The 15,012-nt window shown below is 37.0% G+C and overlaps 1 long non-coding RNA gene across 1 annotated transcript in view; it reads left to right on the forward strand.

Annotated features, from left to right (window-relative positions):
* The window catches only part of LOC123001633 (uncharacterized), a 49,021-nt gene that overhangs the window by 21,013 nt on the left and 12,996 nt on the right, over positions 1-15,012 (forward strand). Inside the window, exons 4-5 of the long non-coding RNA XR_007187788.2 lie at positions 10,893-11,050; positions 12,591-12,785. This is a non-coding gene — a long non-coding RNA (uncharacterized LOC123001633). The remainder of the gene's footprint in view (positions 1-10,892; positions 11,051-12,590; positions 12,786-15,012) is intronic.

Consider the following 15,012-nt stretch of genomic DNA (forward strand, 5'->3'; position numbering starts at 1 on the left):
TTTTTTAAGTTCCATAAATTGCCCCTTTGTTTCTATGATATGTCTATAGACTGCAGATACTGTGTGTTTCTCTACATCACTTTCCTACAGCAGGATAAAACTGCCGGGACCCCTTCTAGAAGGTCATCATTTATGGAATAACCACAAATGTGATCAATCAAGTCATTCCAATGGAGCAATAGCCAGTATGACCTCAACAGACTTTGGCTTTTAGAGCCAGATCGCTTTAGTGACAGACATAACCCTGGTGGGTCGGCAGCATCCTTCACTGCTCACTCTGCCATCTGTCACTGTGGAAACTTCATCATTAAAGGCAGAGTTGTTGCTGGACATATTTGCAAATGGTTTTGAGAGCATTATTATTGCACAGAATGTTACCATCTGTAAGTAGGCAAATCTGAATTACAATGTATGTCCACCTAACTTTCTTTCTCTATGTATATCTTAATAGAAAATGTGCGTGCATTAATCTCAAAATTGGAATGTCTCAAAAAGGAACATTTCCTTTACATTATGGAAGTATAGCCTTGCAAAGGACCTTGAGAGCTTACCTTCTGACTTTTAAATACATCTGCATTTAAACTCTCACAGATCAAAGAATATTTATGTTATTTTGTCTATTCTTCTTCACAAAGTATTGTTAATTGTTTGATTTAATTCACATTTTTATATTGCATTATATTATTATCAAATATTCCCATTTACATGTATTTATATATGTATGCTTTAAAAAAATATTTAAATCGTATCTTTGAGAGAGCACCAGTTACCCTCTTGCAACTTTCAATGCTATGAAATAAATTATAGAGATTATAAAGATAAATTAATAAAAACCTTAAACCAGAATTTTCAATTATAAGCCAGGTACAATATGTATGAGATATATATTTTGTATGTGTGTATATATATACACACACCAAAAAAAATATATATATATATGTATACACACATACAAAATATGTGTATGTGTGTGTGTGTGTGTGTGTATTCATATTTTTTAAGTCCTACTGCATAGGATTAGGATTAATATAATTGTCATTATATAAGTATAATAATACAGTATTTTATATTATGTTATATTATATTATGTTGTTATATCATTATTATTATATTTTTTTCGTTGTCAGTGTACAGACAAGGTCCAAGGCACAGAAAGGCAAGTTGATGCTCAGGATCCCACAGTGTGCAAGCTACAGATGAGAGATTTTGAACTCAGCCAATCCAGATCAGAATCTGTTATTACCTGATCTGAGTCTGGATCTCTAGAGTCTAAAAAGATGTTCTTAGATTATCTATGGTAATGACGGAGGTGGAAGAAGGTGTTCCACGGACACAAAATTAGAGAATGTCGTTATAGAATTTTCAGTATCAAGTGTTAGTGCTCAAATGTACTTCCTGAAAAACTTACTTTTCACTGTTGAATTTTAAAGACAGAAGGAAACGTCAAAGAGACACAAAGTACCTAATTTATTTTAAATATAAAGTTAAGTTCCTAATACTTGCCCAAGATGTTTGCTTTGGAGAAAGACCTCAGTCTTTTACTCCACCATGTGATTGTTCTCGGTTGTTATTCTGGTCATCTCCTCTGGACAGTCAGATGCTGTACCAGTCTCAAACAGAAGAACCTGAACAGAGAGGTAGGAGGCTAACCTGGCCTGAACGAATGGAGGCCAGGCACTGGCAAATCAGGTGTGGAGCACAAGATCCAATCTTTAAGTCACAGTAAACCTTCCCATTTGAAAACCTGGCCTGATGATTTTCTCATTGTCTGACAAATCACAATATCCCCTCTCTATTCTGTGTGGAGAAGATAATAAAAAAGGGGGGGCATGGAAAGAGGGCAGAGGCTTAGATGGATATTTTGTCATGTGAGGAATAATGGAAAACCATAAACAGACATTCAAAAAACTACCTCTTCAATGCTCACTAGAGTCCATCTTTGATATTAGGAAACATCTTAGCAAATTAAACGTTTGGAGATGTCCTGTAGTAAAGGTAGATTAATAGAACCAGTGTATGAATAACAGTAAAATTATATTAAAAACAGTAAAATGCTGTCAACTCCAAATTATCTGTGTCATTAAAGCCTTCTGCTCATCAAAGGCATTTTGAAATAGGATGTGAAAACATTTTGACAATGGTGGAAAAAAAGATGAGTAACATAATTTTTTTCATTCACCTTATAACAAAACCAAATGGCTTTGCTTAAAAATGTATGTTCAGGGGGAAGATGCAGAGTGGGAGGGCCCTAGGTATACCTGGTCCCACAAATACAACGACATAATATTCACATAAGTGTAAATAACCCAGAGAATGACCTGAAGACTTGCAGAACAAGCTCCACAGCTAAATGTAGAGAAGAGGCCACGCTGAAGAGGGTAGGAAGGGCCAAGAGACAGGAAGTAAACAGACTCATGGGACTGCCCATGGGAGGGAGGGACTCTGTGGACACAAAGAGGGTAGAGAAACAGACCCTGGAAAGCCTGCATGGGGAAGACAAATCCCCATAACATTTGGCTTTGAAAACCAGAGGGGCCAAATTTCATGAGTTCTTACAACCTGTGGGACTTAAATCCTGGAATTTTTAAAAATCAGTAGGCTTGGCTCTGGGAAAGTCAGGAGGACCAGAGGAAACTGATTCCCCACCGTCAAAGAGACTGCACAACTAACAACACACAGAGATGCAGCATAGAAGCAGTAGTTTAAAAGATACTAGCATATACAGGAGGGAGAGTAATTTGCTAATCTCAAATCAGGTCCCAGAGGAACAGAATCATTGGAGAACTCCTCCAGGAACAAAGAAACTAACAGGCACCATTCCCCCCCTCAGTGTAAACACATGGCCACCTGGGGGACATGCTACCTAACTTGCTAGCACTGTCCCCCTTCCCCTCTACACTATGCTCCCAACAATCTACTCCTGTGCACAGCCCACTGCAGTCCTGGCCCTGCAGGGCCCCTCTCACAGAGGACCCAGGGCACACTAAGCTTGCTAACACCACTGCCTAGCCGCCCACATTGCCCCCCAGTGCTGTGCTTCAGTGAATCTGTCCTCTCCAATACTCTCTGGGAGCTCATGCAGGGCTGTGCCACAGACATGACAGTGTGCAAGCACTCACTACAGTGGACAGTGCCACTCTGAAGTGACTTCTGCTTCAGAGAGAAGGAAAGATAACCATACACACCTGTCAGATGTAGATCCCAGAAGTGGATTGGAGGCAGACAAGTTGTCTGACTGCAGGCCCCACATACCAAAAAAAGCTTCTCAGGGGACAACAGAAGGAAAATGCCTGGCAGTGTGGTACCACCACATCTCTAGCAAACACCTGGTCTGACCCAACTCAAGCCCAAGGAGTCCCCAGACTGGCCCATTAACACCACAGGAACCAATCACTGCCCAGAACAGGCAAAGAACTATTGCAGATGACTGGACTGAAGGAAAAATTGACTCAGCCACAACAGCAGGGCATATGCAACACACATAGGAGACACCCCTAAAGCACTAGGTTCTGGTGAACAGGGGGTGCTACATAGCAGGGCACTAAAAGACCTCTTCTTCATAAAGTCACTACTTTCCAGTGCAGGGGACATGGCTGTCTTTCCTAACACAGAGAGACAGACACAGAGAGTTAGACAATATGAGGAGACAGAGGAAAGTGTCCCAAATGAAAGAACAGGACAAAACCATAGCAAGAGACCTAAGGAAAACAGATATAAGTAATATACCTGATAGAAAGTGTAAAGTAACAATCATAAAGATACTCTCTGGACTTGAGAAAAGAGTGGAGGAAATTAATGAGACTCTTAACAATAAGATAAAAAAGAACCAATCAGAGATGAAAAATACAATAAATGAAATTAAAAATACACTAGATGCCATAAATTGTAGACTATAAAAAGCAAAAGAATGAATTAGTAGCCTAGAGGACAGAGTAATGGACAGTAATCAAACTGAGCAAGTGAGAGAAAAGAAATATGCAAAAGAATAGACTTAAGGAACTCAGTGACAGCATCAAGCATCATAACATTCACACTACAGGTGTCCCAGAAGGAGAAGAGAAAGAAAAAGGGGTAGAAAATTTATTTGAAGAAATAATAACTGAAAACTTCCTGAATCTGGGGAAGGAAACAGAAATCCAGAACCAGGAGGCACAGAGAATCCTCTAGAAAATCAACCTAAGGAGGACCACACGAAGACACACAGTAATTAAAATGGCAAAAAGTAATGATAAAGAGAGAATTTTAAAAGCAACAAGAGAAAAGAAAGCAGGTATATACAAGGGAAACCCCATAATGCTATCAGCTGATTTTTCAGCAAAGACTTTGTAGGCCAGAAGAGAGTGGCATGTTATATTCAAAGTGCTGAAAGGAAAAAAAACGCAGCCAAGAATACTCTATCTAGCAAGGTTATCATTTGGAATAGAAGGAGACATAAAAAGTTTCTCAGACAAACAAAAGTGAAAGGAATTCATGACCACTAACTCAGCCCTATGAGAAATGTTAAAAGGGATTCTTTGAGTGGAAAGATCATAAACAAGAGTAAAGAAAGTAGGAAGCACAAAAGCAGTAATAATAAGTATATCTGTAAAAATCAGTCAGGGACTCACAAAATAAAAGGATGTAAAGTATGACAGCACTTACCTAAAATGTGGGGAGGAGAGGAGTAAAGAATGGGTTCAAATTTAAATGACCATCAACTTAATATAGACTGCTATATGCAGAAGATATTATATACAAACCTAATGGTAACCACAAATCTAAAACCAGTAACAGATACGAACAAAACAGAGAAAGGAATCCAAGCATATCAGTAAAGAAAGACAACTAACAGAGAAGAGAACAAGAGAAGAAGGGAACAAATAAAAATAACAAAAATGACCATAAAATGAATAACAAAATGTCAATAAATACGTACCTATCAATAATTACTTTGAATGTAAACTGACTAAACACTCCAATCAAAAGACACAGGGTGACAAAATGTATAAAAAAGGAAGATCCATCTATAGGCTGCCTACAATAGACTCATTTCAGACCTAAAGAAACATGCAGATTGAAAGTGAAGAGATGGAGGAGCATTTATCAGGCAAATGGATGTCAAAAGAAAGCCAGGGTAGCAATACTTACATTGGACAAAACAGACTTTAAAACAAAGACTATAACGAGAGACAAAGAAGGACGCTATGTAATCATTAAGGCGACAATTCAACAAGAGGTCTAAAAATTGTAAATAGGCACTCAACATGAGAACACCCAAATATTTAAAGCAGTTAATAACAAACACAAAGAAAGTATTCAATAGTAATACAATAGAAGCATGGGACTTTAACACCCCACTTGCATCAATGGATAGATCACCCAAACAGTGAATTCAAATGACACATTAGACTAGATGGATTTAACAGATATATTCAGAACATTCCATCCTAAAACAGTGGAATACACATTATTTTCAAATGCACAGGAAACATTCTCCAGAATAGATCATGTATTAGACCACAAAACAAATCTCAACAAATTCAAAAAGATCCAAGTCACTCCATGCATCTCTTCTGACCACAACACTTAAAAACTAGAAACCAATCACCAGAAAAAAACTGGCAAGAACGCAAATACAAGGAGGCTATATCTAATGCTGCTACACAATGAATGGGTCAACCAAGAAATCAAAGAGGAAATAAAAAAATACATGGAGACAACTGAATAGAAAATAAAATGGTCCAAAATCTTTGGGATGCAGCAAAAGCTATCCTAAGAGGGAAGTTTATAGCAATACAGGCCTACCTCAAGAAACAAGAAAAATGTCAAATAAACAACCCAACCTTACACCTAACAGAGCTAGAGAAAGAAGAACAAACAAGACACAAAACCAACAGAAGGAAGGAAATAATAAAGATTACAGCATAAATAAATGAAATAGAAACTAATAAAACTAACAGAACAGATCAATGAAACCAGGAGCTGGTTCTTTGAAAAGATCAACAAAACTGATAAACCTTTAGCCAGAGTCATAAAAAAAAGAGAGGACTCAACTAAACAAAATCAGAAATGAAAGAGGAGAAATAGCAACTGACACTACAGAAATACAAAGGATTATGAGATTATGAAAAATTATATGCCAACAAATTGGACAACCTAGAAGAAATGGATAAGTTCCTAAAACATATAACCTTCCAAAATTAAATCAGGAAGAAATAGAAAATTTGAACATACTGATTACCAGCAGTGAAATTGAATCGGTAATCATAAAACTCCCAACAAACAAAAAGTCCAGGATCAGATGAATTCTGTCAAACATTTAAAGGAGAGTTAATGCTGGGGAGCCTGGGTGGCTCAGTTGGGTGGGCCTCTGACTCTTAATTTGGGCTCAGGTCATGATCTCAGGGTCCCTGAGTTGGGCTCTGAATTCAGTGCACAGTCTGCTTGAGATTCTTTCTTTCCCTCTCCTTCTGTCCTTTATCCCATTCATGCTCTCTCTAAATAAATAAATAAATAATAAATAAATTTTAAAAATCTTTTTAAATTTTTTTAAAAAATAAGAGTTAATGCCTATTCTTCTCAAACTATTCCAAAAAAATAGAAGAAAGAAAACTTTCAAATTCATTCTAAAAGGACTGCATTACCCTGATACCAAAACCAGATAAACACAATACAAAAAGAACAAAAACCCAAAAAACTACAAGCCAATACCTTTGATGAACATAGATGCAAAAATTGTCAACAAAATATTAGCAAACTGAATCCAACAATACATTAAAAACATCATTCACCACAATCAAGTGGGATTTATTCCCTGGATTCAAGAGTTGTTCAATACTCTCAAATCAGTGTGACACATCACATTAATAAAAGGAAGGATAAAAACCATACAATCATTTCAGTAGATGCAGAAAAAACATTTGACAAAGTACAACATCCATTCATGACAAAAATCCTCAACAAAGTAGGTTAGAGAGAGCATACCTCAACATAATTAAAGGCAATAGATGAAAAACTCACAGTTGACATCATACTCAGTGGGGAAAAACTGAGAGTTTTCCCCCTAAGCTTGGGAATTAGACAATGATATCCACTCTTACCACTTTTATTCAACAAAGTACTGGAAATCCTAGTCACAGCAATCAGACCAAAAAAAAAAAAAAAAAAAAAGGAAGAAGTGGAACTTTCATTATTCGTAGATAACATGATACTGTACACAGAAAACCCTAAAGACTCCACCAAAATACAATTAGAACTGATAAATTAATTCATAATTTTGTGAGATACAAAACCAATGTACAGAAATCCATTGTAGGGGCACCTGGGTGGCACAGTGGTTAAGCATCTGCCTTCGGCTCAGGGCGTGATCCCGGCGTTATGGGATCGAGCCCCACATCAGGCTCCTCCGCTATGAGCCTGCTTCTTCCTCTCCCACTCCCCCTGCTTGTGTTCCCTCTCTCGCTGGCTGTCTCTATCTCTGTCAAATAAATAAATAAAATCTTTAAAAAAAAAAAAAGAAATCCATTGTATTTCTATACATTAATAATGAAGCAACAGAAAGAGAAATTTAAGAAAGCAAACCCATGTATAATTGCACCACAAATAATAAAATACTTAGGAATAAACTCAACCAGAAGGTGAAAAAGTTTTACTCTAAAAACTATCAAACATTGATGAAAAAAATTGAAAATGACACAAACAAACTGAAAGATAATCCATATTCACAGATTGGGAGAACAAATATTGTCAAAATGTCCATACTACCCAAAGCAATCTACAGATTTAATGCAATCCTTATCAAAATACCAATAGCATTTTTCACAGCACTAGAACAACTAATCCTAAAATTTGTATGGCATCACAGAGACCCCAAATAACCAAAACAATCTGGAAAAAGAAAAACAAAAGCTGGAAGTATCACAATCCCAGATTTCAAGTTACACGACAAAGCTGTAGTAACCAAAACAATATGGTACTGGCACAAAAATAGACACACAGAAAAATGGAACAGGATAGAAAGCCCAGAAACAAACCCACAATTTTATGGTCAATTAATCTTCAACAGAAGAGGCAAGAATATGTGATGGGAAAAAGACAGTCTCTTCAACAAATGGTGTTGGGAAACTGGACAGCTACATGCAAAAGAATGAAACAGGACCACTTTCTTACACCACACACCAAAATTAACTCAAAATGAATTAAAAACCTAAATGTGAGACCTGAAACCATAAAAATTCTAGAAGAGAGCACAGGCAGTAATTTGTCTAACATTGGCTGTAGCAACATTTTTCTAGGCATATTTCCTGAGGCAAGGGAAATAAAAGCAAAAATAAACTATTGGGACTACATCAAAATAAAAAACTTCTACACAGCAAAAGAAACAATCAACCAAACTAAAAAACAACCTACTAAATGGGAGAAGATATTTGTAAATGACATATCTGATAAAGGGTTAGTATCCAAAACATACAAAGAACTTAAATGACTCAACACGCCCAAAATAAGCCAATTAAAAATGGGCAAGAAGACAAATAAAATTAAAAGAAAAAAAGGTCAGAGGGGGAAGGCGCCTGGGTGGCTCAGTCAGTTATGCATTTGCCGTCGGCTCAGTATCGAGATACCAGAGTCCCAGGATTAAGCCACAATCCCAGGATCAAGCCCAACATCAGGAATCCCTGCTCAGTGGGGCATCTGCTTCTACCTCTCCCTCTGCCCCTCCCCCGGCTCATGTGCTCTCTCTCTCTAGCTCGCTCACTTTCTCTCTCAAATAAATAAATAAAATCTTTAAAAAAAAATGACCAGAAGACATGAACAGACATTCCTGCAAAAAGACATCCAGATGGCCAGCAGACACATGAAAAGATGTTCAACATCACTCATCATCAGGGAAATGCAAATCAAAACCCAATGAGCTATCACCTCATGCCTGCCAGAGTGGCTAAAATAAAAAACACAGGAAACAACAAGTGTTGGCAAGGATGTAGAGAAAAAGAAACCCCTTTGCACTGTTGGTGGGAATGCAAACTGATGCAGCCAGTTTGGAAAACAGCATGGAGGTTTCTCAAAAATTTAAAATTTGAACTATACTACAATCCGGTAATTCCACTACTGGGTATTTACCCAAAGAATACAAAAACACGAATTTGAAGAGATATATGCATCTCTATGTTTATTGCAGCATTATTTACAATAGCCAAATTATGGAAGCAGTCCAAGTACCCATTGACAGATGAACGCATAAAGAAGAAGTGGTGTGTGTGTGTGTGTGTGTGTGTGTGTGTATTATATATATATATATATATATATAATACACACACACATATATAATGTGTGTATATCATATACATTATATATATAATGTGTGTATATTATATATATATAATGGAATATATATGGAATATAATGGAATATATATATATATAATGGAATATTATTCAGCCATAAAAAGGAATGAAATCTTGCCATTTGCAATGACATGGATGGATCTACAGGGTATGATGTTAAGCAAAATAAGTCAGTCAGAGAAAGAAAAATACCATATGATTTCACTTATATGTGGAATTTAAGAAACAAAACAAACAAACAAGGGGAAAAAAGAGAGAAAGAGAGACAAACCAAAAGCAGACTCTTAACAAGAGAGAACAAACTAGTCCTTGCCAGAGGGGAGGTGAGGGGGGCATGGGTGAAATATGTGATAGGGATTAAAGAGTACACTTATCATGATGTGCACTGATTAATGAATAGAATCACTATACTGTACACCTGAAACTAATTTAGCACTGTATGTTAACTATACTGGAATTAAAATAAAAAACTTAACCAAATTCAAAAAATTATGTTTAGGCAGAAGATATGAACAGACACTTTTCCAATGAAGACATACAAATGGCTAACAGACACATGAAAAAATGTTCAACATCATTAGCCATCAGGGAAATTCAAATCAAAACCACACTGAGATACCACCTTACACCAGTTAGAATGGCAAAAATTGACAAGGCAAGAAACAACAATTGTTGGAGAGGATGTGGAGAAAGGGGATCCCTCCTACATTGTTGGTGGGAATGCAAGTTGGTACAGCCACTCTGGAAAACAGTGTGGAGGTCCCTTAAAAAGTTAAAAATTGAGCTACCCTATGACCCAGCCATTGCACTACTGGGTGTTTACCCCAAAGATACAGATGTAGTGAAGAGAAGGGCCATATGCACCCCCAATGTTAATAGCAGCATTGTCCACAATAGCTAAATCGTGGAAGGAGCCGAGATGCCCTTCAACAGATGACTGGATTAAGAAGTTGTGGTCCATATATACAATGGAATATTACTCAGCTATCAGAAAGAACGAATTCTCAACATTTGCTGCAACATGGACGGCACTGGAGGAGATAATGCTAAGTGAAATAAGTCAAACAGAGAAAGACAATTATCATATGGTTTCTCTCATCTATGGAACGTAAGAACTAGGAAGATCAGTAGGAGAAGAAAGGGATAAAGAAAGGGGGGGAAATCAGAAGGGGGAATGAAGCATGAGAGACTATGGACTCAGAAACAAACTGAGGGCTTCGGGGGGGGAGGTGGGGGAGTGGGATAGGCTGGTGATGGGTAGTAAGAAGGGCACGTATTGCATGGTGCACTGGGTGTTATGCGCAACTAATGAATCATCGAACTTTACATCAGAAACCAGGGATGTACTGTATGGTGACTAACATAATATAATAAAAATTATTATTATAATAAAAGAATAATATAAGATAAAAATTTAAAAAAACATTAAAAAAAAGAAAATGATTTGATAACATTTCTAAAGAACTAGAGTTAAGAGACTATGGGAAGTAATTTTTCTTCCTGATTAAAAAAAGATAATCATAGTACTTTGCTCTGCCAAATATGCCTTAATTTTTTTTCTCTATTCAGATTGAAAAAGGCTGAAGTCTATGAGATCCAAGTCTATGTGGGAAGGCTAAACAAGCCCATGGTGGAGACTCTCCGAACAGAGAGGATGAGTGTTACAGGAAAGACGTGCCTGTCGTTGGATTGTTCCAAAGAAGATGGCTCCTCATTTGCTATGTGAGGTAAAAGATAGCCGTTGAAGCTTTGGGTGAAAACGACAACAAAAACAAACCTCAGGTCAAATAAGTCCACCTAACCACACGCCACAGATGTAATGAAGTTATTTATTTTATTTAGGTCCGGCAATGGGTGAATAATGTTGAACTTTATCTTAATCAGCTTGAGATGCTATAACAAAACGTCATAGACTGGGTGGTTTAAACAGCAGATATTTACTTCTCATAGCTCTGTAGGCTAGGAAGTCTAGAATAAGGTGCTGGCCAATTTGGTTCTGTTGAGATCCCTCTCCTGGCTTGCAGAGGCTGCCTTCTTACTATGTCCTCGTATGGTGGGGAGAGAGTGAGCTCTGGTCTCTTTTCCTCCTGTTACAAGGACACTAATCCCTTTATGAGGACCCTACCTTCATGACCTCAAGTGAATCTAATTACCTCCTAATGGTCCCACCTTCTAATGCCATCTCACCAGGGGCTAGCACTTCAATATATGAATTTATGGGGATATCAACATTCAGTCCATAGAGAGCTTTCTAGAGGGATTAGGTGTTCTAATAAGATGACCTGAGAAAAGGAGGAAGTATTTGCAAACATTCCAGTTTTAACACTGAAACACTTACTATAGTATTTCTTTAATTATGCTTTAAGTCAAATCAGGGCACCCAAAATGGTACTGTCACTGGAGAATAAAAAATAAGGAACTACAGTACCTCTGGTTTAGTTTTCTTTAAAATTAAATTGCAAATATTATGTAGACGCTGAAAGGAATGAAGAAGTTTTGCTTATACTGACCTGAAATGACTGGATATATTAAATAAAAAAGAAAAAATCAAGATGCAGAACATTTTTTAAAGTAAATTATATTTTGTGTAAGTGGTAGTGAAATGTAGGTATAGATATATATTTGTAAAAAGAAATTTTGAAGGATAAATCAATGTTATGAAAATTGTTAATTAAATGGGAAAGAGTATAAGATAAAGAAGGCAGTTAACTTACAGAACAGGACTTCTCTAAATATGTCTTCTTATGTAATTCTCACCTTGGGAACATATATAATTTTCATACTCCAAAAATAAATTACCTCAAAATGGAAAAATATATATATTCCTAAAACACTGAACCAAATTGAAATGAATGAACCAATTATATCTCAAGTTGGTGAGATAAACACACCAAGAAAATACTTATTGTAATTGACTTTTATACCAGGTATTTTGACTGTAGATCCTTGATGAAATATATTAAAAACTGAGCTTCAAAAAAGTCTTACATTTCATTCATTAATCTAATTGTTAGAAATATTATTGGAACCATTAACTTTAGTGTGTGTGTGTGTGCGTGCGTGTGTTTGGTGTGTGTGTGTGTGTGTGTATGTGTGTGTTAGCATAAAGCAAATAAGAAACTGTATAGGACCCAATTTATAAAGTTCCACGGATAACTGTTAAAAATCAGATAAATAACAGGATTATTTTTTTTCTTCCATTCATTTTTTAAATGAAAATATATAATTTGGCTTAAAGATTTAAATTCAGTTTTAATGTGAAAACAGGGCTCTACCATTGTGGACTCTTTGGCACCTGCCTGCTTGCTCAGGAGAGAGCCCCAGCTGCTGCTGCCACGGCCTCCTATCCGAATACTGCCCAGTTGTCTTGGACTCCGAATGACGGCTCGAGCTTTATCATGTCCGCCACGGCGGGAGCCGCGTCAGCTCCAGTGCGCATGCCTGACCTGACCAGACCCAAAGGTGCTCTAGCTCCTCTAACTGCTGTGTACTCAGATGATACGTGGCCTAATAGAGTGTGGAATCAGGTGACCTTAGGCTTCCTGGAAAAGTCCAGGCAACACATGTGAAAGTGTAGGACCATTAACAACTCTTGAGACAAACTTTGACAATAAGCCAGGAGTCGGGAGGGAGACTGAAAATAATTCTTTCATTTCCTCTTACCCCCTGAGGACTATACTGATGCCAGTGGTTTCTGAAAGCCTGATTGGAAGGTTTCTCACATGATGAGGCTTCTTCCTCTGCCTCGATTCCCTTTTACCCTCACTCCACATGTCCTGGGTTTGCATCTTCCAATAAATAAATGCTTAATAGGAAATCTGCCTCTGGTTCTGTTTTGTAGACAAGCAGGGCTAAGAAAGCAATTTTATTAATGTGTTAGCACAAAAAATTTTTTATTGTAAGACGGAAAAAGAGAGATAGGTATGAAAACAAGTAAACAAAAATCATGTAATTCAGTTTGAATTGGAAATACCTGCATGAATTGACAAAAATAACCGCCACCACCTCATTTCCTGGTTTTGTCCACTGAAAAGCAATAATAATAGCAATGAGTGTATCCATTACCTGGATTATGGTTTGGATTTATTTATTTCCATAAAAGCACCAGAAGAATGACTATTTCTAAGTCTAAGCCAAGTTATATAAGATGAAGCTGAGATCTGGGGGAGGCCAAAACGCAAGTTATCAAAGAAAATGGATTACCACAAAAGGCCATAGAAGCCAAAATGAAGAGGATTTCAACACAGAGAGACAGTAAAAAAAAATTTTTTTTTTAAAGATTTTATTTATTTATTTGATAGAGATAGAGACAGCCAGCGAGAGAAGGAACACAAGCAGGGGGAGCGGGAGAGGAAGAAGCAGGCTCATAGTGGAGGAGCCTGACGTGGGGCTCGATCCCATACCGCCGGGATCACGCCCTGAGCCGAAGGCAGACGCTTAACCGCTGTGCCACCCAGGCGCCCCGAGAGACAGTAAAATTTAAGCATCAAAAAGAATAATAAATACAATTTATTAGAAAAAATTTGTTATGTAAAAGTCCATAGGCTCATAATGTAAGAGAGAGAACCAACGAAACAAAACTTAATTCATTAACATCAAAAGCAAAAAACAAAAACTAAAAATTTAACCTGTTTTTCCTTGATGAAATGACTTCGAAACTAACTAAATAGTGCTGGCTGAAAAGGCAAGTTCTTTGAGAAGAATTCTTACTGGTAGATGTTGATGGAATAATAGAATTGGAAAATCATGATTTTTGCAAACTTTAATAAAATAATCAATATTTATTTTGAATCTTATCAGGAAGCGAATTTTTACTCACTTCTCTAAGAAAAGACCTTTCTATAATAACGAAAAAAATGTATAAATAGATTAAAAGAATATTGATTTATAACCCAGAGATCAGAAATGTTTTTTACGGCAAACTATATTTGTGAGAATATTTGTTATATATTGTTCACTTAAACTTCAAAAGATTTTCTTTATTTTTTTGAGAGAGAGAGTGGGGGAGGGGAGGAGCAGAGGGAGAGGAACAAGCAGACTCTTCACTGAGTTCAGTCTGACGCCGGTCTGGATCTTGAGACCCTGAGATCATGACCTGAGCCGAAATCAAGAGTTGGGAGCTCAACTGACAGAGCCACACAGGCTTTTAAAGTGTTTTTCCTAGCATCTGTTTTTATTCACTAGATTCATGGTAATTTCACTGATTATGACCTCACTGAATGATCTATTGCAAATAAGAGATCAGGTAGGTAATATTTTAATGATTTGAACTCAGCAGCAAAGAGTGGGCATAATTATCCGAATTTGAGAGGTGTTCCAGAAATGGGGGTGGAGGCTGGAAAAGAGGAAATGTTAAAGAGAAAGTCAAAAGATAATCCCAAGTGAATAGCTGTGGTGAATGCTTACCTAGCTTTTCATAAAAGTTGAGATACAGATTACATGGTGTTGAGCCGTGACTAAGAGATGATGAAAAGCATTTTGAAAGCTCCATATCACGATATAATGGCATGACATTTAAGATATTTAAAAGCCTAAATTTAACTATCTTCCTATGTCATCTCCCTTTACTCTCCAATAACCCTCTCTCTGACACCCAGTGCACCCTTTCAAGAATCTAGGAAGTCAGCAGTAGAAACATATCCTACAGTTTCCCACCTTGTGTTTTTATTTATACCATTTTTCTCTTGTG

The sequence above is a fragment of the Ursus arctos genome, unplaced genomic scaffold (assembly GCF_023065955.2).
Source record: "Ursus arctos isolate Adak ecotype North America unplaced genomic scaffold, UrsArc2.0 scaffold_9, whole genome shotgun sequence".
NCBI lineage: Eukaryota > Metazoa > Chordata > Mammalia > Carnivora > Ursidae > Ursus > Ursus arctos.